Here is a 5,233-nt window from a genome sequence, read left to right on the forward strand (position 1 = left end):
GCGATAAACACATTGGCCACCTCCGCCCTCCCTTTCAAGGATAGCCACCACCAAGACCAGGTGTTGACTATTGCAGCCACCTTGCTCGAAACCTCCGTCCAGTTCTTCTCTATCTGGAAGCCTGGTCCAAACCAGTCTTCCAGCAATTTAACCGGTTCCTCCGTCCAGCGCCTAATAATTCTGTCTGAAGGCATCGACTTGCCAACCCAGGTGCCGAGCTGCAAGCCGACCGGCTTTTCCCGGTTGATCTTTGCTCCTGCCACCGTCTCTTAAACTTCAATAGCCTTACCCACTTCACGTAGGCGTGCTACTGTGGTAACGCTGATAGTGATATCGTCCGCATAAGCCGAAACAAATTCCTCTGATCCTGGTTCTCTCGGGATGTCACTGAACTTTCGCAGTAGAAGCTCAAGAGCCACCACATACGAAGGTGTTGAGAGCGGACATCCTTGACGAACCGAGCGTCTGATGCAGAATGGCTTCGAAAGGAAACCGTTCATCCGAACTATCGAGTCAATGTTGTGATACAGAGCGATGAACTACCCCCGAGGAAGCCAAGGCCCAGGTCAAACCGCGCAAGCACAGTCGCCAGGTATCGATGGTCGACCTTGTCAAAAGCTTTAGATTGGTCTAAATGCACCAATGCCCCACCTTTGTCAGATTTATCACCAACCCTCTCTATGGTATGGCGAATAAGGTGGAGATTATCTTGAATGGTTCAGCCTGGGATGGCACATGTCTGCACCTCCCCGACTATGCCATTCGCGACACGCGCCAACCGTTTTGTTAAAACCTTGGCCAAAATTTTCACGTCTGCGTTTAACAGAGTGATGGGCTTGAAATTATCTAAAACGTCCCCCTTGTCCGGGTCCTTTCTGATCAACGCAACAACTCCTCGGCGCACAGATCTGGGGATAAACCCATTTTGTTGCCAGTTTGCGTACACGATAGCCAGTAGGTGCCCGAACAAGTCTGGCATACATCTATATAGCTCGTAAAGAAGACCATCAAGTCCTGGCGACTTAGCCGCTTTACAGTCAGCCATAGCCTCCATCACCTCCCCAGACGTGATCGACCCCTCGCAAGCCCCTGCATCTGACCCCGAGAGGCGTGGTAGCCTGGCAAGAAAGTCCTCGAGGACTTCCCTACCATCAGGACCGCCATCACTCCCGAACACATTTCCTCGGGTTCGTTTACCAAGACACCATTTTGATTCGTCATAGACCGAATAGTGGAACTATATCCTTGTCGAGCTTGCCCCATTCGGGCCCATCCAGCGGCCTTGATTCCTTCACTTCCCATCGCACGTAACTTAGCTCTGGTAATACTTCCCATGTGTTGGGTTTCAAGATACTGGTTCAACTCCAGTCTCTTTACCTTCACTTGGTCCGCATTACCAGACCTCACAGCTTCTTCTAGTTCCTTAACTATACCATCACTTATTCTACGTACTTTCTTAGCTAAACTTATGCTAAACCTAATAGACTCATATTTTATGGCTCTTTTTAGGGCGTACCACCATTTATTATTAATGATGGTACCTGTTAATGCCCTCTAAATTAACTTCTTGATCTGCTTTCTGTACTCCTCAATCGCCATAAGGGACGTATTGAGTTTTCAGTAGCCAGATCCCTGTCTATGTAACTTATCTACTGTCAGCTTACGGGTAACCATATTGTGATCACTGTAACTGACTAGATGAAATTGTGGATACTTAGCTATGCAATTATCTGTTTTTCTAATTAAAAACCTATCTATATATGTTCTGGAAGACCCATCACTATTTGACCACGTCCACTGTGGAGTGTTCGGATGTTCCAACCTATATGGATCAGCCAATTGAAAGTGACTTAGCAGATCTCGAAAACCAGGGTTACATTTTCTATTCATGTTCGAGCCAACACAATCTGTGCGTGCGTCACAAATTGTGTTAAAGTCTCCTATCAATGCTAGCGAATGCGACGTAGCCAGGAACTTGCCCAGGTCACGAAAATATTCACTTTGCGGACCCATAACGTTGGGTGCATAAATTGCAACTAGCCTGATTATTTTGCCACAACTGAATGTCAGGTCAAATTCATAATTTTTATATTTTTCTGATAGTTCAAGTAGCCTAGTGACTGAGTTTTTCGTTTTTATACCACGCATTAAGTCTTCGTTTTTGCTGTATAGTGCAACTATTCCTCTGTCCGTCTCACCCTCCGCCATCCTCGGTTTGACTTTCTTAGCTGTCTTTTTTGGTCTCGGCTCGCTCTGCTTTTGCAGGTTCGAGCCTTCCATTTTCCTTTTGTTTATTTTTCCTTCAGCTTCCCTCTCTCTTTCTTCCCCCTCACCGTCCGATTCTTTTTCACCTTCTTTACAATAGTTTTAATGTGACTCAGTTGGCCACACTGGAAACATCGGAGCTTACGCCCCACAACAAAAATATTCAGAACTTCCTCCTCTACTTCTACTATTTCTGGGAGCTGTTCTAAAATTTTCTGCTCTGCCTGCATTAGCAGGTTGAGCGTTTGTCCAGTCCAGTATGTATTCTCTGTGACGGTAGCCTGCAGGAGGTTTATATTATCCTCCCTGTTTGCCAGGACTGACGCCATCAAGCACATAGGGTTTACTCCGGGTGGAATTCTTGGTATTCTAACCTTAGATGTCCTCATTCCCATGTAAATTAGGATTAATATCGTGTCTCCCGACTCTAATGATTTTACAGAGTATTGTTGGAGTATTGTTGGGCCGTTTCTGCTTTCTTGAATCTCACCTCGATGGTTCCAAACTTCTTCCTTCTGGCTAGGTATGTAATATCCTGCCAGATGGTTTTAAACATTTAAAAATTTTCTGCTCACATATCTTGTCAATTTTTCGAGCTTTTAAGCAGATTGTCTTAAAAATAATAATTTTCCTTTTTTCTGCCGTTAATTGTTCTTCTGGTATTTCCACTTTTACCACTCCATCTCTTACCGTTATCATTTCCTTGTATTTTAATAATTCTTTTTTGTCAGTTGAAATCTGTTGCGTTCCACTACCAGCTGCTGACGCAAAACTTTTTCTTTCTTCATTTTGAATAGTATTTGCTTCTATATTTCTTTTGGTACCCGTAACTTTTGGTAATGCAAGGAACTCACTTTCCGAAACATCAGAAATGTTATCAAAAATTAAACTTTCAATCTTCCTTGCTTCCCGCTCGGTTGATGAATTTCACCCGACGAAGACACACTTTTCGGCATCTTGCCGGCAATTAATGTTTTCACCCACAGGGGAAAACCACAGATAGCTTTCGAAAGAAAACTATAATACAATTTTTAAGCAATAAGTCCAGCAATAGGCACAAGAGGTATAACGATATAACAATTAACAGAAACTTACTTTACGAGCACACTCCAACAATAAATTTTCAATAACAGACAGACGAAATACCGCTAAGCATTTCGCTCCGCGTGCTAACGATTCTGACAACTCGCCGCGTGGAGAGTGTTTGTGGAGGAATGAGTGAATTTGATGTTGCTCAAAGGGGTACAGAACCAGCATGATGCGGCGGTGAGGGGTGGGGGGTAAACCAGTATATGGTAACGAGCCCCGCTGCTGATATCGGGGGTTACGTTCTATGCCTTGACCGGGACTCACCTCTTTGAGGTGGGAAATGAATGGAATGCCTGATGTGTGTCTTGTTGTGGCTACCTACTCCCCCAAAAATGGGGAATAAGCCTGGATATATACATACACGCACACACACACACACACACACACACACACACACACACACACACACACACACACACACACACACACACACACACACACACACACACACATGCACACATAATGTCTATCTATTTATTTCTGTCTCTCCCCTCTCTCTATATGTATGTATATCATGGTTCAGTTTATTTCAAGATTTCTTGCCACTATGTATGTATGTATGTATGCATGTATGCATGTATGTATGAATGTATATATGCAATATATGTATTCATGGATATATTGCAAGCATGCATGGGAAGCGTGCTCACTCCCGAAAGTAGATGTCTGTTGCGTGTAGAAAATTCTAAATTCCTAATCCCCAGACAAAACTTGTTACGTATAATAATACATGTGTTGGACCAGAAATGTGAAACGGAGGCACAATATATGAAAAGTTGTCTTCAGTGCATGCACGCCCCCCCCCCCCAGGCCATTATGTAAATTTCATTGTGTTGTGTGTCCGAATTCACAAAATTCATAATTTTTAAGGAACTATTCCATCTGTTAAACACACCATGTTCCAAATTAGTGTTCGTTTTCGTTCTGTCTGTTAAACATCTTGTATTTATATTAAATGTATAAATGTGTTTTCTTGAACAATCCTATATCAATTTATGAACAATCCTGTATCAATTTATGATTGGACTCGCATTTTTTTCAGTAAATAACTCATCTAGACAGTGTTTGTATTGAGTTAATTACTTGTTTACGCAAACTTTTCCCTAAAACAGAGATATTTTTCCTTTGATATATTAATTTCTTTTGAATATATTCTTTTCATCCTTTTGTCTTGAATTTTATACATTCAAAAAGAAATAGATCAACTGAAACTATCTCTGATCATTATCTGCAAAGTACTGAGAAAAAATAAAAATTCTTCTTGTATTTTTATCCAGAAAAAGTATATGTAGGAATGTTTACAGGAACATTTAACTAAATGCTTTACAAATTATGGCTATTTATTTCTCATCCTCTACACCTTAGTCATCTAAAGGACACTTCTACCTTATATACACATTAGACGTTAAACGAGAAAGAATTTCAGCTCCAGTATTAACCTCTTAAAGGAAAATATTCGATTTGCCTATGATGCAGCAAAGTCTTCGTGAACTTTTTGTTGCTTTTTATTGGTATTTCTGCTATCTTCCAACCAGAACTGAAAAAAATTGATTGGGTGTATTCGATTAAATACATTGATTCTCCATGTGAAACCAAGGCCATATTATATTTATAGTATATTGTGTTCCATTTTAAGTCATTCTTTCTTTCATTCTTTCATTTGTTTCAGCCATTTGATTGCGGCCATGCTGGGGCACCGCCTTTAGTTGAACAAATCGATCCCAGGACTTATTATTTGTAAGCCTAGTACTTATTCTATCGGTCTCTTTTGCCGAACCGGTAAGTTGCGGGAACGAAAACGCACCAATATCGGTTGTCAAGTAATGGTGTTGGGACAAACGCAGACACACAAACATATATATATATATATATATATATA

The sequence above is a fragment of the Octopus bimaculoides genome, chromosome 4 (assembly GCF_001194135.2).
Source record: "Octopus bimaculoides isolate UCB-OBI-ISO-001 chromosome 4, ASM119413v2, whole genome shotgun sequence".
Taxonomy (NCBI): domain Eukaryota; kingdom Metazoa; phylum Mollusca; class Cephalopoda; order Octopoda; family Octopodidae; genus Octopus; species Octopus bimaculoides.